Genomic DNA, 22,966 nt, shown 5'->3' on the forward strand with positions numbered 1-22,966 from the left:
CAAGTTCTTTGATCACCATTTGTTCGACATGATGTGCTGGGGAACCATGCTGGTTCTCTCAAGTAGCTCACCCTGTGGGTGATCTCTTTCTAAAGGTTTCTAGCCAGTCTGTGTCCATTTCCCAAAGGGAAGTCATTCAAGTCACATCTGCAGGTTTGAAAATCTCACACATTCATCACCTTTGTTTCTGAAAAAGTCCTCTTCTCACTGCTAGCATCCCATATGACGGAAGAGGCAGGACACCGCCTTGCAGCTGAGGTGGGTGCCTCTGTCTGCTCACTGGGACAGCAAGATCTGGTTATATCAGGGACATTCTCATTACCCAGAGGATCAAAACCAGCACGATATGGAATTCCAAATATTCAATCTACAAGAAAAGCTATCTCCTATGGTCTGCCCTAATTACATAGGTTTGGGCTCTGAAGAGTGACTGAGATTCAAATTGCAGAGTAACCTGTCCTGTCTGTTCATAAAAATGAGGATTTTAAGTGCCTCATAGGGCCCTTGTAGCAAATGGAAGTGTCCAGGAATGGCACAGCCTTTGGCCATTAGTACCCCAGAGTGAGAAAGGGGATTAGTCCTCCATAGACAGGACATCCACATCACAGAACCCCACCATCAATCTCCTATGAGTTTTTCTTCCAATACTACCCAAATTTTCCATCTTGTGCCACCACAATTCAACACACACAGAAATACTGAGAGTGAAGAGATATTATTAAAGTCTCCTACTCAGGAAAGAAACTTCAGAACATAAACTATCTTCAGATAAGAAATACCGTTGAAGTTAAATTGGATTTTTCAGCTTATTCCCACCCAGGCTTCCCTTTCGAGCCAGCCCCACATGGAGTCCCTGGAGGCCTTTCAAGCTCTTCCCAGAACTAGGTCTTCTTGATCTGCCACCTGGAGAGTGGGCTTCTTCCCTCTCCTCCTGGATCTCATCCTTAGGCTTTCATTTCTCTCCAATTTCCAGACACTTTGCTGCATTCCTCCTCAATACCCCACTCACTGGATCTGCATCCCCACAGGGACCACGCATCTCATCCAACCTCTGTGCCTTACATGGTGCACAGTTATGTAATAGGCTCAACTCTGCCTTTGAATCCGGTAGGGTCCTAAGGAATTAATTAATTAAACACTTATTTTCATTTTCAAGTCTGCTTCCATAGACTGTATTATAGTTTTAAAGATCTGTAGACATCCTATTGATATAAAACACAGGTACCCATAGTCATCCTACATAGGATCCTTCTTCAGAAGTTCCAGTCGCCACAGGAAGGACTTAGTGATGGATACCCTGATCAGATGACATTCAAAGAGTTCCCAACTTAATAATCATCAATCCCACTTGAGGGTTGAGGGCCTTTACTGTGACCCAGCGGCAAATTCATCCCTCTCTGATTTTGCACTCTAGGTCCAATGACTCATCCCTGATCTCATAACCCACCAGTGCCCTCATTCTTACAAAATTCTTGGCCATCCCTGGAATCTGAATCGGCCACCAGCAGCCACATGTCCTGACTGGCATATTTAAGAGCAGGCTTTGCTCCCAGCCTCCCCTGGCCTGAGGCTGTAGTGGAAATTAACTTCAGATTTGAATTCTTACTCCACCATGTCTCACAGGACCAGTCATTTTATCTTTCTAGGCCTCAATTTCCTCATCTGTAAAATGGGAATAAAAATACCCTGACGGAGATGCTGTGAGAATTAGTGACAATGCAGAGAATTTTATCCACAGTTTTGCTCAGTGAACAGTAGCTGTTTTCTTTGGATGACTACCTATTACTGCTGGCGTGGTGCCGACTGTCTCCTGGCCTGCCACCTCCTGCCTGTTCTCATGCGCTGCCAGCATTGCCGGCACCCACACCTACCTAACTGTCTTCTCCAATCTCTGGGTTCTACCATCCTGCTCCTCTGAGTGAGTTCTACCATGTCTTCTCTAACTGCTGGCAGATGGTATGCTGGGTTGGCTCCTGCCAGGGCACAAAGCTGAGTCTTAACGTCTCTTCCCAACTCCATGGTCAGTGACCATGTGGTTAGCTCGAGGTCGGCCACAGGGAGGCTGTCTACACAGTTGAAATTAACCATTACTACAACAGGGCTGTATCCCCTGAGAGTGTCTTGTTCACTAGCTCTCAGACACACTGGGGCAGACTCTTCCTTCTTTCTGTACCTTCTCTGAAACTGATCACCTAACCTGAACTCTCAGATATGGTCCTTTTACCAGAAGACCTCAGAAGTTTTCCTCACACACAAACTGCCCTCAAGTCTCAGTGAGAAAGCAGCTAAACCTGTGCCAAAGTCTACAGAACAACTCTCCACTTAGGAATGGAAACACGACACCAGGAAACAAAAAAGTCTAACGAATATACATTAACCTCAGGATTAACCCTGCTGCTAATGAGATCTGCTCAGCACAGCCAAAGCATTTTCTTCCTGCCGGCTCCCTCTGGGTGATTCAGGCCCCCAGGGCCCCGAGGCCTTCACCTGAGCTCTGTAATGGAAATCTTCCAGGCTCTACAGGACCGTGCCCTTCACGCCACCCCATAAATGCGTTGGACTTGGAAACGCTGTTGTCTCTTGGCAAAAAGGGTGTGGAAGAAGAAGAATTTTTATCGGTGTCAAAAGAAAGCCCTGCCTTTCCTTCTTCTCTGTGAGGGCTCTAAACCACAGGAGTTTGCTAAGGCCTTGGCATTTTGAGGGCTTGGAGTCTGTTCTAGTTGCATATCTTAAGCGCCCTGCTCCTCGGTAGTGTTCGATTCAGATCAGCTGTACCAAGGGCCACCATCTGGAGATTGTCATGGTTACTTGTTACTTAGTTCTGGGCACACTTACCACTGGGCTTCCCTGATGGCTCAGATGGTAAAGAATTTGCCTGCAATGCAGTTAGACCTGGGTTCAATTCCTGGGTGAGGAGAAAGGAAGATTCCCTGGAGAAAGGAATGGCTACCCATTCCAGTCTTCTTGCCTGGAGAATTCCATGGACAGAGGAGCCTGGCAGGCTACAGTCCATGGGGTCGCAAAGAGCTGGACATGACTGAACGACTAACACTTTCACTTTTCACACTTACTTTTATATCCCCTGAAAAAAGACTCATTGAGCAAATAAAACAGGTGGATGAGCAAGTGTGTGGTGGGGTGGAGGGAGGGATGTTTTCTTTGCAAGGAAGTGTATTCTCATGAATTTTAGAGGACAAACCATCACCTGTTTTTGCGGAATCCTATCTATCTTTGGTGACTATCGTGGGTCTCTTTTTAGCGGTGGTTTTGTTCCTCCTTGTACCTGAATGGATTCTCATGGCCCAAGTGGGAAAATACCCCATTCATTTGCCCATTAAACCTAAAATCCACTTTCCTCCTTACAGAATCCATAAATTCTATCCATTTCCCCCTGTTCACAATTCCAGACCACCTACAGAATGCAAAACATCACTCACTACCCCACTTCCTCCTGAGAACCCTCCCCTTGACTTGCTGCTTCTCAAATAGGTACACAAGCTATTCATTCCAACACTTTTAAGAAACTTCACAAGGACACTAGTGGTGTCTCAGGTGACTCAGTGGTAAAGAATCTGCCTGCCATTGCAGGACACGCACATTTGACCTCTGGGTCAAAAAGATTCGCTGGAGGAAGAAATGGCAACCCACTCCAATCTTCTTGCCTGGAGAATCTCATGAACAGAGAATCCTGGTGGGCTACAGTCCATAGGATCGCCAAGAGCCAGACACAACTGAGCACGGATGCACACACATGCACAGGGACACCAGCAGAGAGAGACAAACACAGAAAAGGGACATGATTTCAGAATTCTCTCCTACGTTCTCACCCAGTCTCTGGCTCACACTGCGGTGTAAACTGTGAGCCCACCATGCTAACAACTCTTCTTCATCTCATCTCCTTATCCTCCTCTTGCCTTCGGGCGACATCTTCACGGACATCAGATTACTACTCCTGCGCTTCTAGTATTGGCAGATGTCATGACCTTTGTGAGGCACTTCACCACCTGCAAATGACTTTCTCTAACTTGGGTGACCCTTAGAACCCCCCCTGGGACCTAGGTGATGGTGTGACTGCCACCGTTTTCATGGGTCAATGAGACAGTGCAGAAGGAGTGCCTGCTAGGTGCCTGGTCAGAGCCCCCTAAAATTCTCTCCCCTCAGTTCAGTTCAGTTCAATTCAGTCGCTCAGTCATGTCTGACTCCTTGCGACCTCGTAGACTGCAGCATGCCAGACCTCCCTGTCCATCACCAACTCCCAGAGTTTACTCAAACTCATGTCCATCGAGTCATGTCCAATGGTGATGCCATCCAACCATCTCATTCTCTGCTGTCCCCTTCTCCTCCCGTCTTCAATCTTGCCCAGCATCAGGGTGTTTTCAAATGAGTCAGCTCTTTGTATCAGGTGGCTAAATTATTGGAGTTTCAGCTTCAGCATCAGTCCTTCCAATGAATATTTAGGACTGATTTCCTTTAGGATGGACTGGTTTGGTCTCCTTGCAGTCCAAGGGACTCTCAAGAGTCCTCTCCAACACCACAGTTCAAAACCATCAGTTCTTCGGTGCTCAGCTTTCTGTATGGTCCAACTCTCACATCCATACACGACTACTGGAAAAACGATAGCCTTGACTAGATGGACCTTTGTTGGCAAAGTAATGTCTCTGCTTTTTAATATGCTGTCCAGGTTGGTCATAACTTTTCTTCCAAGGAGTAAGCATCTTTTAATTTTGTGACTGCAGTCACCATCTGCAGCAATTTTGGAGCCCCCCCAAAATAAAGTCTGCCACTGTTTCCACTGTTTTCCCATCTATTTGCCATGAAGTGATGGAACCAAATGCCATGATCTTAGTTTTCTGAATGCTGAGTTTTAAGCCAACTTTTTCCACTATACTCCTTCACTTTCATCAAGAGGCTCTTTAGTTCCGCATTTTCTGCCATAAGGATGGTGTCGTCTGCACATCTGAGGTTATTGATATTTCTCCCGACAATCTTGATTCCAGCTTGTGCTTTACCCAGCCCAGTGTTTCTCATGTTGTACTCTGCATATAAGTTAAATGAGCAAGGTAACAATATACAGCCTTGATGTATTCCTTTTCCTCTTTGGAACCGGTCTATTGTTCCATGTCCAGTTCTAACTGTTGCTTCCACTCCAAGTCACAAAACTTAAGACTCTCTTAATTTCTCTTCCTCCTTTCTAGTCCAAGCTAACCGAGGGTCATTTAGTTTCCTCAGACACAGCATACGTACTCTCTCATCCACGTAGTAATAATACAGAATTTGTTTTAGAATATTTATAAATTTAAACTTTTCACAGATTCTTAGTGTTCTTTAGAATTAGATGGCACTTCCCTCCATTTAAGACAGATATCTCCAACACCTTCAGCATGCTGACATCAGATTATAGCATGGAGGGGGGCTGCTCCAGGCAAAGCTTAAGAGATCATCTTATTAATCAATTGGATAGAAGGCTAATTTATTCATTCAACACGTACTTACTAATCACTTAACCTGAACTCCTATAGTGCCCAAGATCCTGTAGCATGTACCTGTTATGCTACTTGAGATACTATAGTACGTACATCTTCCAATTAGACGATGAGGTCCTTCAGAAGACTCTGGCCTCAGCTTGCTGCTCCCTATCTTATGACATTGAGTGACTCACCTCACTTCTCTGGGCCTCAGTTTCCCCTTTGTGGTAGGTGGTTAAACAGAGCATTCTAAGTCCACGGATTCACTTTCTTCTCCTTCGATTCAGCAAATATGGCTTAAGCACAGAACATAAGATCTACTAAAAGAGCTCAAAGAAGGAGGGATCAAGTACTATTTAAAAGAAAGCAGGTCATTGTTGAAGCTGGGAGATGGGTACACAGAATGTCGCCACACAGCTCTGTCCACTTACCTGCGTATTAGAAAATATCCCTACTAAGAAGAATAAAAACAAAGACAAAGAAAGCTAGCAGGCGTCACATTGCAGGTCACCATTGAGCGGGATAGAAGCATGGGTAGGATTTCAGTGAGCCGACACTGGGTCAGGGGCCATTCCAGGCAGGGCGCATCCTGAGCCAGAGCACTGAGACTGGAAAATACAGGGTGTTCACAAAGGACCTGGAGTAGTCATGTGTGGCCACAGCTTAGCATGTGAGGAGGGAGGGGAGGCAGCTGAACTGGAAAGGTATCCTGGGGTCAGAGCTGAAGGGTCTAGAGAGGCATGGCGCTAACCTCACTGGCAAGGGAAAGTGACTTCATTGCTTAAGCACAAATTGGCTCTGTCCCTTGTCCGTCAGTCTGGTGCAGGCCTGGGAGAAGGGCCTGTGGCAGAAATTGGCAGAGGAGGGTGCTGGCAGCACCGCCAGGCTTGTTTCTTCACCAGGAAACAAAGTTTCCTGTAACTCAGACCCATGAATCAGCATTTCCTCTGTCAATAATACACAGCAAGAAATGCAACAGCACAGGGCTTGGGGTAATGGAAGAAAGGAAGGAATATTCCATGACACGGCTAGGCTCTGCTCTCCTTTCCTCTCATAAAACATTCCTGATAAGCTCCCAAATAACACTTGGGTTTCATAAGATAAGTTCCTCAAACAGCCTCACAGTATCGCATGAAGATTAAGTCCTCCAGAATACCCAGCTCTCTTGTCATAGTATGTGCTTCTATCACTATTAGGATAAGGAAGATCACATTCTGAATTCTTTCATTATGTGATAACTAAACATTAATATAACTGTTTTATCCCTGTAGAAGTTTGAGTGTATGTGTGATTTGCCTTTTACTGTTTGCCCTTGTCCAATAATCTGTTTGATTCTCATGATAATCCTGTACGGTACAAAGGGAATATTATACCTATTTTACAAGAGCAGATACCAAGGCAGGGAAACGAAAAGCTTCTTCCCCATCAAATCTGTTTGAAAGATGCCAGAGCTGTCACCAACTCTTCAGTCTCCAGTCCAAGGTTCTTTTCAAGGTCACAGATGTTTAATAAGTAAATAAATAAACTAATTTGTTTAAAATATATTGATACTTTCAAATTGTGGTGCTAGAGAAGACTCTTGAGAGTCTCTTGGACTACAAGGAGATCAAACCAGTTAATCTTAAAAGAAATCAACTCTGACTATTCATTGGACAGAATGATGCTGAAGCTGAAGCTCCAAAACTCTGGCCACCTGATGTGAACAGTTGGCTCATTTGAAAAGCCCCTGATGCTGGGAAAGATTGAGGGCAGGAGGAGAAGGGGAGACAGAGGATAAGATGATCGGATGGTATCACTGACTCAATGGACATGAGTTAGAGCAAACTTCAGGAGATGGTGAAGTACAGGGAAACCTGGTGTGCTACATACAGTCCATGGGGTCTCAAAGAGTTGGAAATGATGTAGTGACTGAACAAGAACAAAGTATTAAATTAATTAATGATATATTTAATTTAAAATACACTTATATGCATATGTCTTCTGAACACCAGAAAGAATTTCATTCTCTCCCTTATTCCCATCATTCATTGATCAGAAATTTTTGGACCATGCTCTCTTGGAGGTGTATTCAGTAGTGATCAAAACGAACAAAAGCCCTGCTTTCCTAAAACTTCCATTCTAATTGAGGTTCTCAGAAAGTAACTGAGCTAAAAGCAAAATACAGAACATGTTAGAGAGTTATACAAGCTTTGAAGAAAGAAAGTAAAAAAAATTTTTTTAAAGTGTTGATTGGTGTTTGGTAACCATCTCCTTGAAATGTTGTGTTCAAGTCAAGACCTGAGGAGGTGAACAAATAAGCCATGGAGATATATGGAATTGGGGGTTCAGTTCAGCTGCTTTAGCTGTGTCCAATTCTTTACAACCCTGTGGACCATAGCCCGCCAGACTCCTCTGTCCATGGGATTCTCTAGGCAAGAGGCTAGAATGGGTTGCCATGCCCTCCTCCAGGAGATCTTCCCAACCCAGGGATCGAATCCACTTCTGTTATAAAGTCTCCTGCATTGGCAGGCAGGTTCTTTACCATAAGCACCATCTGGGAAGCCTAAAGTTGGGGGTAGGGGTTCAACGACAACAAAAAGAAAGCGAATGCCAGCACTCTGACAGAGTACCTTCTTAGCATGCACAAGGAACAGTAAGGAGTCGGCTGCGGCTGCATTGGAGGGCCAGAGGGGAGGTAGGAAGGAGTGGAGGTTGGGGACACATCATGGAGGCTGTTATAAAGACTTGGCATAGACTTGGAGAATCTGCTATAATTTACTCAAAACCAAAACCAAACCAACCACACAAAGAAGACCAAACTAAAATAAAACTAGATGAGTAAACCGTAGGATGAGACAACAAGAGCAGCAACAAAAGCATGTAAAGGGGATTAAGGTTAGGAAGAGAGAGAAAGAAACAGTGAGAGGCATGAGGAAAGAAAGAGAAAGGGAAAAAGGACCATATTCTGTTCACTTGTTTTGCCTCTCTCTCTCTCCCCCCTCCTCTCCTCCCCTCCACCTCTCTCTCTCTCTCTCTTTTTCCTCCTTTTCTCTCCTCCACCTCTCTCTCTCTCTCTCTTTCTGAGATCTGGAACTCTCGATCCAAGATCCAAACCAGCTCCCCTGGCCTCTTCCTGAGGGTGCCGTACAATGGCAAAGTCAGGCAGAATAGCAGTTTATTGCCACAAGCCTGAGCCCTGGACCCTTGTTAGTTGCCATTGAGCTGGGCCACTAGGACGCCTCAGGCCTCCTCACACTCAGTCTACAGGCTGAAAGCACGACAATTCCTACTGAGCCTTCCTCCCCCAGACTTTCCCAGAGCAGTCACCTTCCCAGTGGAACCCCCTCCCAGGCAGCAAGGATAGAACACCCAAGCCATCAGCTTGACCCTGCAACAGCTCCATAACAGGCTCCTGCAATAGGACTCCATAATGCCCTTGCTTTTGACCTTGACTCGTCCTTGAGGGTGGAGCGTGCATGTTGAGGGTGGAGTGTGCATGTGGGTGTGGACATGGCTGTGAAGGAGAAGGGAGAGGGAGACTTCCCAATCGCTCTGGAAGCCAATATTCACTCACTTCTTGTTCTTTCTATTAATTTGATTGGCTTACCAATCAAATTGGTAAGCTCATATATAAAGCAAGCTCATACATACTTCACGTCCCTTCTGCCTCCACTACCACCTCTTTACTGGCTTGGAGGATTTTAGAAAATTTCTTTGTGTGACTTCTTCAACTTTGAACACTGGGACCAATGTGAAGCCAGTTTGGCCCCTCAAAGGCTCTCATGAATGTGTCTTTGATTTGCCTCCAAAAGTCATTGAAGTAGATTCAAACAGGGTAATACTTCAAGTCAGTGGTGGACACTAAGTGGAGAAGTCCTTCACCATTCTCTTTACCAAGCAAGGGAGCAAACAATACAGATGCTGAACCACCAGAGTCATACAAACAACCCCAGTCCATCCCCTCCCCCTAAAATAAACCCCATCACCAGTATCAGCATCCAAGTTTGGGTCTCCTCTGAACTACTCTTTTTAATTAAAAATTTATGTTTAGGTACTCATAGATTCATATGTAGTTATAAGAAATAATGCAGAAAGAGCCTGCCTGTCCTTCCCCCTCAGTGTTAACATCTTGCAAAACTATGGTACAATATCACAATGAATATATTGATGTTAATAGGCTTCTCCATTGGCTCAGCAGTGAAGAATCCACCTGCTAATGCAGGAGACATGGGTTCGATCCTTGGGTCTGGAAGATTTCCTGGAGAAGGAAATGGCAACCCACTCCAGTATTCTTGCCTGGAAAATCCCATGGTCGGAGGAACCTGGCAGGCTACAGTCCATGGAGTTGCAAACAGTTGGACACAACTGAACAACTGAACACACACACAAACATATTGATGTTAGTAAGTCAAGAAGGAGAATATTTCCATCTCTGCCAGGATCTCTCATGTCGCACACTTATGGACAAATCCATTCCCATCCAACCCGCCCCACTTGATCACTGTTAACCACCATTCTGTTCTCCATTTCTAAAATCTTGTCAGTTAAGTGTGGGGAACAAATGTATGGATACCAAGGAGGAAGGTGAGGACATGGGATGAACTGGGAGATTGGGATTGACATATATACACTACTATGTATAAAATAAACAACTAATGAGAACCTGCTATATAGCACAGAGAACTCTACTCAATGCTCTGTGGTGACCTCAGTGGGAAGGAAACCCAGAAAAGAGGGGATATATGTATACATATGGCTGATTCACTTTGCTGTTCATAGAAACTGACACAGCAGTGTGAAGCAGCTACACGCCAGTAAAAAATTTTAAAAATAATAAAATAAAATCTTGTCAGTTAGGAATAGAATCACCATATGTAACTTTTTGGAATTCACTTTTTCCTGTCAAGATAGTTCTACCAGAAGATTCATCCAGGTTGTGTGTATCAAGTTAATTCCTTTCCATTGCTGAGTAGATTTCATGTATGAATGTACCACAGTCTGTTCTCCCATTGAAAGACATTTGAGTTGTTTTCAGTTTATGGAAGTTGTAAACATTTGCTATAAACCAGTCATGGACAGAATTTTGTGTGGATATAAATCTTTATCTCTCTGGGTTAAATGGTCAGGAGTGAGACTGCTGGGTTGCTTGGTCTTGTATATTTACTCCCTTTTTTAAATACAACCAAACTATTTTCCAGAGAGATGATACCATTTTACATTCCCACCAGTGATGTATGAGGGACACAGTTTCATACTTACATGCTAGCACTTTGTGTTGTTGCTAATTTTTGTTGTTTCAGCCACTCTGAAACAATAATATAGGTGTATAGTGATACCTCATGTGCTTTTAATTTGCATTTCCCTGATCTCTAATGATGTTGAATTATCTTTCTGTGCTTTCCCTTGTCATCTGTACACATTGTTTGACAAAATGTCTCTTCATGCCTTTGTTGATTACAAATTAGGTTGCTTGTTTCTTAACTGTTGAGTTTTGAGATATCTATATATATTCTAGGTAATAGTCCTTTGACAGATATGTGACTTGCAGATATTTTTTTCCTGGTTGATCGCTTGTCTTTTAATCTTACCAACTACCAAATGCTTTTTCTGCATTTACTGATACGATCATGCAGGAGACCTGGGTTCTGTCCCTGGGTAGGGCAGGTCCCCTGGAGGAGGGCATGGCAACCCACTCCAGTATTATTGCCCAGAGAATCCCATGGACAGAGGAGCCTGGTGGGCTACAGCCCATAGGGTCACAAAGAGTTGGCCATGACTAAAGCAACCTGGCATGCACGTGGGGAGTGTTAATCTTTAGTTATCTTTATTTGTACTGTGTTTGTCATTTCAGTATCAGAATGATACTATCTTTATAAAATGAATTGAATATGGTTTTGTCCTCTTCTGTTTTCTAGTAGATGTGTAAAATTGGTGTTAACTCTTCTTTAAATGTTGGAAGGAAATCTTCAGTGAAACCATCTGGAACTGGAGATTTTGTTATTGAAAGTTTTTAAAATTGTGAATGCAATTCCAGTTGTCTGTATTATATTGGGTAAATTGTGATACTTTTAGAGTATTTTGTTTGTTTCATCTAAGTTGTCAAATTTTTTTATATGGAGTTATTGCCTCTGTGTGATGTATAAAGTCTTCTCTACCTAACACTAACCGACCTCTAACCAACCACAATCTCCTACTCTTTCCTTCCACAGGCTCCATGAATCTCAGTGAATTGGATTCTTCTCTAGGATTCCTTGAATGCTCTATGCTTTCTCACTGCCTTCCCTGGCTACTGTCATTCTCTACACCTGAAATATCCCAAAATTTTGAAGTAATTTTTCCTCTCATTCAAGGGATACTTAGACCCCGCAGCTTACCTTTCTTATTTCCCTTTGAACCCTCATGGCCTGTATTATCTGTGGTGGTTCCATGGTGTGAACTGGATAGTGCCTTGCGTAAAAGTTATTTACGAACATGGGCTTAGTCTCCTGTTAGACTGTCAAGGATGAAACTCTGTTTGATTCTTCTTGGCTTCCTCCAAGGGCCCCTGCACAGGGTATGGCACAAAATACCCACACAAAAGGCGTCTAAAGAACTAACTCACATGAGTCTTCACAGGATAGATCATTCAAGAAGGTTCTTTGACTTCCCTTCTTTAAATAGTTAGGGAGCTATCTTTCAGGACCTGCTCTTGAAACAGGGGGTGATTTAGAATCTGAGGAGAGCTGGTTCCTTGAGTAATTGAAAGGAAAGCATCACTGTCAGCACCAATCCCATCTCAAGGGAGATTTACTGTGGCTTTCAGAGCCTGAAGACTCTCACAAAAATATAGGTTCAATGTGAAGAGATGGGACACAAACAAGGATCCAAAAATCTGCCAGTTTATAGAAAGAACACTTTCTCCCACCATCCAATTAGTAGTTCAAACTCTTAGCAGCACTGTACTAAACAGAGATGTATTAACGAAACAGGATGGAAAAATGATCTCCATCTATTCCCAGCTCAGCAGGCATCCATATCCAGTAATATCTTTGACATTGACTTTGCATCATGAAGCCCAGGCTGGGAATGAATATTCTCCAGGGGATCCTCCCACCATCCCAAAATAGAAGATATGGTAACTAACTGGGCAGGAACCCGGGGCCGAATTTGGGCAAAGGGGAGACATTTCTACTCCTGTAACTGTCAAGAGCCACCTCCTGATAATTTCACTGTCCCTCTCTTAGTCTGAGTGTCTTTGCCTCCCACTATATCTGCTACTTCATCCTTTATATGGTCTCCAGTCTGTGTGTTTACCTGCATCAATCCATCCTAAACACAAACATCAAAAAGATCTCCCTATAACTTTAGTCTGATCATACCATCTATGTTTTCAAAGAAACCTTCATACATTCCCTATTGCACAGGAATACAGTTGACATGCTTTCACCAGGCATTCAAGGCCCTCTTTGTGTTATAACTTCACTTCCCACAGTCCCAGTTATACACCAGTGGGAAAAAGGAGAATGGAAAGAATCTAGAAACAGATCTCAGTTCAAATGTAACTATGTAACTCAGTTTTGTAACAGTTTCATGATCTTGGGTAACTAATTTAACCCTGATGAACTTCAATTTCTTACCAAAAAAAAAAAAAAGTTTTAAGAGTAATAGTAGCTCAAAAGGTTGTCAGGAGAAATACATGAGGTCATGAGTGTAAAATACACAGCGCATAAAGGTACTCGATAAATGATAGCTATTTTTACTGTACTGAAACACACTGAGCATCTTCCCTATTCACGAAACACCTCTGAGTCATTTCTCAGGCCGACTGGCCCTGGCAAGCTTATCAAATGCCCTTGCATGAGGAGCAGGGAGAAGGGACTGGCTGAGGATGAAGGAGAGGGATGAGGGAGCATAAAGAAGCTCCAAGGAGAGCTATGTAAAGGTGACAAAGCAGGAACAGAAATTCAGAACAAAAGAGCAGGGTCCAGTAGTTTCAGAATCTTTCTTCCCTGAGCATCGGAGCAAGCCCAAGCCTGCCTTTCCACAGCTGATAAGGACACCTCTCCCATCTCTTCACACAGGTGAATTATCTGTGTTTCTTCAATAGAGATTTATTCAAATACGATGTCCAACATAGAGGAGAGGCTGGGAGTGGGTGTCTCAGCCTGGGTTTATATCTGAAGTCCATTCACTATGGCTTGTAGCGCTCTCCCACCTATTATGTATGTGTGCTCTTATAAGGGGCTCAAGGAAATAGTGTCAAGAGACCTACTTCATAAGTATGTTTATTATTATCTCTGCTGTTTGAGCCACACAAAATAAATGTCTGGCATTTCCAGAAATTGCCATCGATTCAGCAGCAGATTTTACAAGGCCAATCAATAGCAGTTTCCTCTGTAATTACCCCCCCTCCGGGTATATTTATTTGTGATTAAGCTTTCTGTTCCTCCTGTGCTTTCTAGTGCTTGTAATTGGTCCAGAATAAATAGATGATTTCATCTTTTTCCAGGAAAAAAAGGGGAGGGATAAAAAAAAAAAAAAAACTTTGCTATTAAAAATATCTCCTTTTTCTATTCAAAAACAAATCTGTGTGCAAATCACTGTATGTATATGAAAGAGAGAGAGAATGGATTCAAACCTGTTTGCCAGAGTGCGACCCTAAACATGTAAGTCACAGTTCGTGACCTCTTTTCCCTGCACCTAAGCCATGCTATAATAGAAAATTAGGCACTCAGAAAGCCATAGACTCTTCTACCATGGTTCCTTCTATCATGATGTCTTTGTATTGTAGCGTATCACCAGGTGTGTAACAGAGGCTTGGATCAGTACAGAACTTCAAAGTTCACCAGCCTAGCCTCCTCTTCTTGTAGGTGAAAGCACAGAGGCTCAGAAAAGGAAAGTCAGGTCTAAACTCAGGTCTCTTTCTTCAGAATGTGACCTTATGTGGAGACAGGGTCTTTACAGAGATCACCAAGTGAAAATAAGATCATTAGGGTGGTCCCTAACCCAAAATTACTGTTGTCCCTATAAAAAGGGGATATTCAGACACAGAGACACACAAAAGGAGGCAGAACACCACATGACGATGGAGGCAGAAATCAAGAAGATGCTTCTACAAGCCAAAAAACACCAAGGACCGCCAGCAAATCACCAGAAGCTAGGGGAGGGGCATGGCACAGATTCTCTCTCAGAGCCCTCAAAAAGAATGCCTTGATCTCAGACTTCTAGTCTTCAGAACTCTGGGACAAATCACTGTATGATTGTATGTATGAAATTTCTATTATCGAAGCCACTCAGTTTGTGGTACTTGGTTTTGGCAGCCCAGCAATCTGATCGTTCCTCTCCCTCAACAGTAATCAGTCAAGAAGCCCAGAGCTACGGAACCCAGAGCTAAAAGTCGGAAAAATATTAGAATGATACATTAGAACTACCTAGAGGCTATTGACAACCCTGCTTCAAATAAATAAAGCTTCAGGACAGAGGGCATGGATGCTCAAACCCCCATCTTCTCAGAGGAGACAAACTTTTCGCAACTGTGGAGAAAGTAAAAGAACTGCTAAAACTACATAAATCAACTGTCTATGTGGGGAAGCACACAGTCATGCTCTTTGATGAAGTAAAGCTCACAGTAATTTTTTTTTTCAAGGTGGAATATAAAAGTAAAGAAAACTTAGGAAAAAAATTGTCAAGAAATAGTGTTATACCTTCACAAGACCTACTTCACTTATCTCTTCCTAGGAACACAGGAAGACTGTATTTCCCACTCTCCTTTGCAACTAGAATGGACCATGTGACTAGTTCTGACCAACAGACAGTAAGTAGAAGTGATGTAAGTAGAAGCATAGAAAAGAGTATGTGAATCTTTCATACTTTCTCTTCCCCTGTCATGGAGACCCCCACAGTCATACACTGAGAGAGACATGGTGCAAAATTAACTAGAATAGATTCTTAAGTCACTGATTGACAGGGAGTTGCGTTGGAGAATACTCCAGCCTTCAAGAAAGCTTCTGTGAGAAAGAAATCCATATTTTTGAGATTTGGGGAGAACAATCTAACCTGACACTTTGGCCTGACTCAGCTGATGATGGTTCTCACCTTTGCAATCTGTATTTGACTAGCATATTACTCGATAAAGAATAAGCCGTTTGAAAAATATGAACTTGGAATTTCTCACATTTCTTGTTGCTTAGTAAACAGCCAGTGGGAGAGTGACCCATGCCAAAATGTGCATGTGATCCTGTCTGAAAACACAGACACTGGGTGTCACAAAAAAGGAAACTCCTTTCCAGCATCCCTGCCTACTCCTCCAGCAGGAGCTTGGACCCTTACCGGAAAAGGGGCATTGCCTACTGCACAAAGCAACCATTCTTGGCACCACTTTGGTTGTTAGAAAGATAATCTATAATATGTTATTTCCACCCACTGACCTTAGTTCTTCCCTCTAGAGTTCTGGAATGACAAAGAACAAGTCCATACTTCTCCCAAACTGCTTTCCCCCAGGCTGATATTTTACTGAAAGATTTCTTTCCAGAAGCCTTGTTAATCAAGCTATCACTAATAAGTCAAATCCCAATAGAATGTAAGCCAAAACACTGTCCCAATTATGTTGTTGTGTTAGGATTTTATGATATCAAAAAATATTTCGAATACATGGAATTCCACCTGGGGCATAGCATTCTTTCAGCTACAGAAAGATTTGCATCCTAGCAATATTTGTTTTATTGCGATTTAACCTGCCCATCGTTCTGCTGAGTGCCCAAGTAGGAATGTGGGAAATAGCTTTCTATCACCATAAGCTCAGAAAAATGTCAGTGAAATGCAAGCAAATAGATTATGATTGCATCGACAGCTCTTTTCATAAGTTAATGGGCTGTCTAACCTATTCTTAACTGCAGTCCCCCATAGGGTCTTGTAAGCACATTACCAAAGAGTTTGTTGAATCTGGCAAATTGATACACTGGGCTTGTTTGACTTCCCATTTGTATGAGTGATCATTAGGTATTTTAACACTATGTGAATGTGCTTAGAATGCCTAATGGGGCATTAGGTAGGTAAATAAGTGATTCAGTTGGGAACTGCAATATTAACACAGACAAAAATCCATTTTCCTTTCTCTTAGTAATGGATTCTCATCATGTTTTAAGTGGAAAATTTTAAATATGCATAGACAGGTGAGATATCTCAGTCCTGTAATTCATGTTTGATCATCAGGGCTCCTATAGGAGAGATAATATACAATTTTTTCTTAAAGGAATTAGATCAACAGGAAGGCTAAAAAACCACATGAGAAAATGGAAACTTACTAATAAACAATTTTTTTTTACATTTCAGATTAGAATATCTAGTATTGGCATGACTGGGGGAAACACTTGTACAGTGGTGTTGAAGTCTAGCCTGAAGGATTTTGAGCATTACCTCGTTAGCATGTGAAATGAGCGCAATTGTGCAGTAGTTTGAACATTCCTTGGCATTGCCTTTTCTTGGGACTGGAATGAAAACTGACCTTTTCCAGTCCTGTGGCCACTGCTGAGTTTTCCAAACTTGCTGGCATATTGAGTACAGCACTTTAACAGCATCATCTTTTAGGATTAGAAATAGCTCAACTGGAATTCCATCACCTCCATTACCTTTGTTCGTAGTAATGTTTGTTACGACCAGTGGGTTCTCTTAGCAAAACTCTGTTAGCCTTTGCCCTGCTTCATGTATTCTGAGGCCAAACTTGCCTGTTACTCCAGATATCTCTTGACTTTCTACTTTTGCATTCCAGTCCCCTATAACAAAAAGGACATCTTTTTTGGTGTTCTAGGAGGTGTAGGTCTTCATAGAATCATTCAACTTCAGCTTCCTCATGGCAGCATAAATTGGGACAATCTTTCTGAAAGACAATTTGGCAAATACATCAAAAGCCTTTAAAATGTGTATATCCTTTGACCCAGACACACTTCTTTAACTTCTAGGAATGTACTGTAAGGAAATAGTAATTGTTATGTGCACAGATTCATTTACAAAAATGCTTACCATGTTTTTCACAATCAAAGTAATTGGAAAAAATCAAATAGCCAGCAAGAGGAAATTGGCTCTTTGAAAAACATGATGTATCCATTTATACAACGTTACATTGTGTAGGCCTTAAAAATGTGTTGTACATATATGCTCAGTCATATCCAACTCTTTGCAACCCTATGGACTGTAGCCCTCCAGGCCCCACTGTCCATGGGATTTTTCAGGCAAGAATATTGGAGCAGGTTGCCATATTCTATTCAAGGTTATATTCCTGACCCAGGGTTCAAACTCACATCTCCTGCATCTCCTGCATTGGCAGGCAGATTTCTTTACCACTGAGCCACCTGAGAAGACCCCTCTGTATACTGGAGCCAAACGAATCAAATCCCAGAGACAGAGTTTTTGGTGAAGCAGAAAAGGATAGATTTATTGCTTTGCCAGGCAAAGGGAGACATACCTGGCTTCTGTCTGAAGACTTAATAATAAGAAAAAATATTCATACTTCTAAGATAAAAAAGTTTCAGAACTATTTTTAGGATATCAGTTTTGCAAACACTTTTTAAACAAACAGATTCAAAACATCAAAATTTAACAATGCTTATCTCTGAAGGTTGGGGTTATGGGTGCTTTTTATTTCCTTATTTATCTCTCCTGAATTTTTCTAAATACATACAATGACCACTTAATATATTTCCAATATATTGGTGTATAAAAATATTATAACGAGATTGAATCTTACATGTAAAAAAATTCTAATTTTTCAGGATGCTGTGGTCACTAGGAAACCAGTCACATCTTTCCTACTCAATTAACTCTCAGTACTAAGTGAAACTTTCTTTGGCATTTCTAATTAGTATACAGGGAAATGTTCTCTACTCTTTAAAACAAGTTTGAAAACCAAAGGACTTTGGCCAAGATACCCAACTCAGTTTCATTTGAAATAAAGAAATATGTGGAATTTTTTAAATCTGGGAATAAAATATTAGTATCATCACACAAGAACATTAGATGTAGAGTCAGAACCCCTGGGATCAAGTTATAACTCTGACATTAGCTGGTGACTTTTAACAAGTCTCTAATCCTTTCATGGGACTCTCAGACTGGGACTAAATAGGGGGATAGAGATTTTTTAATTAAAGGATGTGAAAGATCAATATATCCAAAATACCACCAAGGCATGTTAGATACTGTGTTTGCTTTAGCCATCTCTAGCCTAGGATCGCAATTACTAACAATCAGTCACGGCTGGAATGATGCAAAGGAAAGAAACTGATTTTCTTTTCTTTTGGATCTTTGCGTTTGTTGTGTATAAAGTAAGACATAAACTCATGCACAAAGTGCATAGATCATAAATGTACAGCTTAATGAATTATTACAAAGTAAATCCCTGTGTAAACTCCACCCAAGTGAAGAAATAGGACACACCAGTACCCTAGAAGGCTTGCATGTGCCCCCAATCACACCTGCTCTCTCCCTTAGAATCGCTGCTCTCCTGACGTTATTCAGATCATTTCTTTAATCTGCTGTGTAGTTTTACTACCTAAGCATGCATCTCTGAATGTTATAGTTCACTTGAGTTTATTTTTGAACTTTCTATAAATAGAATCACACAGAAAAAAATATTGTCATGATAAAGGATGCAAAAAAATTTGTAAAGTGTCATGTACACAAAAATGAATGGCATTATTATCAGTGACCTTATTATATGGAGATGTTGGCATTGAATTTCAACCCTACATAGCAGGTGGTTGGTCTCATGATTTTGGCATTGAGTCATTTCCAGTAAGGTCTAGATTGCCTCATCTTTCCTGATAGTCAGCAGAAACTCATGTTCAGGGGCCCTTCAGAGCTCTGTGTTTGTGACTTTTTAAGCCACCTGGATGGAAAAGTACTCACCTGAGGCTGAAGGGGTCTGTAAATACCTGCTTTGTTCATAAATTAGCAGGCTTCCCTCTGTTGAGTGAGTTCTCTAGCTATTATCCAGGCTCTAAGGTCACATCTGGTTAATCGTTGGCTAGAAATCAATACACAGAGAGCGATGGTTTATGATAAGGCCTTATAATAAGCAAGTTCAAGTTCAAGAGACTGGCTGTCTTCTTGCTTTTAGATGCTGAAAAGAAGCTACTAATCCTCTTTCCTGTTGCGGGGTGGGGAGTGGGGAGCCCACTCATGTTGCTACCTAAATCAAGAACTGCTTACTATATTTTTAATATGTCCTCTTCCTTTCTTTGGCCAATTCATTGTGACCTTAGGCTCAGGGGTTCAAATGCCACCTAGAATTTTTTTCAATCCAAAGGAAATGTATCAACTTATTCTCTGGTGTCACAAGACCTCAGAGTTACAGCCACCTTTGTCCCGGCTCTGGGACATTCCCAGTGCTCTTTGATGTTAGCAGCTACCTAGTGAACTGACCCATGGGGCTCCCAGTGCCTCAGGGTCAGCATCACTGTGGGTTTCCCAGCTGGCATTTGGCCAGTGCTTGCCATTCCTCCTGTGCAACCACCCGTGCATGTGTGCATGAGCACACGCGTGTGTGAATGAGGGGGTGTGTTCAAGCATGTGTAGGCATACTATCTGCTCATTCCACAAGTAGACAGCATTGCTGTGGACTGTAGAGATAAAGGTAAGAATGCCTTTCATGTATTGAATACTGGGTGAATAAGTGAACAAATGAGGAATGCTCCACCTGGCTTTCTACCCCAACATTCCTCCTCTTGTCACAAATGGGCCTATTTGAATTCCACCTGCAGGCTCAGCATTGCACAATGTCTAGGACCAGTTTAGGACTTATCCAATTATAACTTTAGGAGCCTTAGTTTAGATCCCCAAGAAACTCGGAATTTAGTGCCCTGGCCAATCCTTCCACAGTGATATCAAGTCCATACTTGGAGTACTGCCTTGTTCCTCTCCTGTAGCCCCCTGTGTTCCTTCCAGTTTTATCCTAGGCCCATGTTAACCATCTCCGCTAGATAAGAGACTGAATATCCCCCTCCTGAATCCCAATAGCTAGGATCTGGCTTCCTAACCCCTTAAAATGCCCAGATCCTGACCTGGCATGTGACATTGTCTCATCAATATCAGACTTCCTGCTGGAACCTCCACCTCTCCTTGGTACTCCCTAACTCTGAAAAACAGCTACTCCACACAATACTCCCCAGAAGTCATATCTCTCTACTAGAATCCCTCACTCTACTGGCATCTGAGTCTGCTCCCAGCAATGATGGACATCTCTAATCTCCAGTCCTACTCTTCCGATCTGCCTTGTTCATTGCCTACTGAAAGCCCTTTTAATTTTAAAATTAGAAACAATAGTAACTATTGAAAGTAAGATACTATCAAAGTAAGCAAATAAGTGCAAATAGGAATATATACTATGTTCATGGCTTAGAAGACTCAGTATAGTTAAGATGTTGATTCTTTATGAACTGACATATAGAATTAAATTCAAGTTAACATCATTGCAAGTTTTTTTTGGTAGATACAAAGGAGTTCATTCTAAAGTTTATACAGAAAGGCAAAAGAACTAGAATAACCAAAACAAAATTGAAAAAAGAAGAGTAATATTAGAGAATTCTTCCTATCTTATCTTGATTTCAAGACCTATGAGAAAGTAATCAGACAGTGTGGTTTTGGCAAAAGAAGAGTCACAGAGACCATTGGAACAGAATAGAGAGTTTGCAAATAGACTCACACAAATACAGCTAGTTGATATTTTATACAAACACAAAGGCAATTTAATTTACTAACAAAATCATGTTGGGATCATTGAAGATCCATATGCAAATATATGAACCATTTCAATCTAATCCTCACACATTCTAGAAAAAATTAACTTAAAATGAATCTCAGATATAAAGATAAAACATAAAACTATGACTTATAGAAGTGAAATCATCTTTGTCTGGTTTTGGAATTAGGATGATGGTGGCCTCATAGAATGAGTTTGGAAGCTTACCTTCATCTGCAATTTTCTGGAAGAGTTTGAGTAAGATAGGTGTTAGGTCTTCTCTGAATTTTTGGTAGAATTCAGCTGTGAAGCCATCTGGTCTTGGGCTTTTGTTTGCTGGAAGATTTTTGATTACAGTTTCGATTTCCTTGCTTGTGATGGGTCTGTTAAGATCTTCTATTTCTTCCTGGTTCAGTTTTGGAAAGTTATACTTTTCTAAGAATTTGTCCATTTCATCCAAGTTGTCCATTTTATTGGCATAGAGCTGCTGGTAGTAGTCTCTTATGATCCTTTGTATTTCAGTGTTGTCTGTTGTGATCTCTCCATTTTCATTTCTAATTTTGTTAATTTGGTTCTTCTCTCTTTGTTTCTTAATGAGTCTTGCTAATGGTTTGTCAATTTTGTTTATTTTTTCAAAAAACCAGCTTTTAGCTTTGTTGATTTTTGCTATGGTCTCTTTAGTTTCTTTTGCCTTTATTTCTGCCCTGATTTTTAAGATTTCTTTCCTTCTGCTAACCCTGGGGTTCTTCATTTCTTCCTTCTCTAATTGCTTTAGGTGTAGAGTTAGGTTATTTATTTGGTTTTTTTCTTGTTTCTTGATGTAAGCCTGTAATGCTATGAACCTTCTTCCCCTTAGCACTGCTTTTACAGTGTCCCATAGGTTTGGGGTTGTTGTGTTTTCATTTTCATTCATTTCTATACATATTTTGATTTCTTTTTTGATTTCTTCTATGATTTGTTGGTTATTCAGAAGTGTGTTATTTAGCCTCCATATGTTTGAATTTTTAACAATCTTTTTCCTGTAATTGAGATCTAATCTTACTGCACTGTGGTCAGAAAAGATGACTGAAATGATTTCAATTTTTTTGAATTTTCCAAGACCAGATTTATGGCCCAGGATGTGATCTATTCTGGAGAAGGTTCTGTGTGCACTTGAGAAAAAGGTGAAGTTGATTGTTTTGGGGTGAAATGTCCTATAGATATCAATTAGGTCTAGCTGGTCCATTGTGTCATTTAAGGTTTGTGTTTCCTTGTTAATTTTCTGTTTAGTTGATCTATCCATAGTTGTGAGTGGGGTATTAAAGTCTCCCACTATTATTGTGTTACTATTAATTTCCTCTTTCATACTCGTTAGTGTTTGCCGTACATGTTGCGGTGCTCCTATGTTGGGTGCATATATATTTATAATTGTTATATCTTCTTCTTGGATTGATCCTTTGATCATTATGTAGTGTCCTTCTTTGTCTCTTTTCACATCCTTTATTTGAAAGTCTATTTTATCTGATATGAGTATTGCGACTCCTGCTTTCTTTTGGTCTCCGTTTGCATGAAATATTTTTTTCCAGCCCTTCACTTTTAGTCTGTATGTGTCTCTTGTTTTGAGGTGGGTCTCTTGTAGACAGCATATATAGGGGTCTTGTTTTTGTATCCATTCATCCAATCTTTGTCTTTTGGTTGGGGCATTCAACCCATTTACATTTAGGGTAATTATTGATAGGTGTGGTCCCGTTGCCATTTACTTTGTTGTTTTGGGTTCACGTTTATACAACCTTTCTGCATTTCCTGTCTAGAGAAGATCCTTTAGCATTTGTTG

Source organism: Dama dama, chromosome 19 (genome assembly GCF_033118175.1).
Source record: "Dama dama isolate Ldn47 chromosome 19, ASM3311817v1, whole genome shotgun sequence".
Taxonomy (NCBI): domain Eukaryota; kingdom Metazoa; phylum Chordata; class Mammalia; order Artiodactyla; family Cervidae; genus Dama; species Dama dama.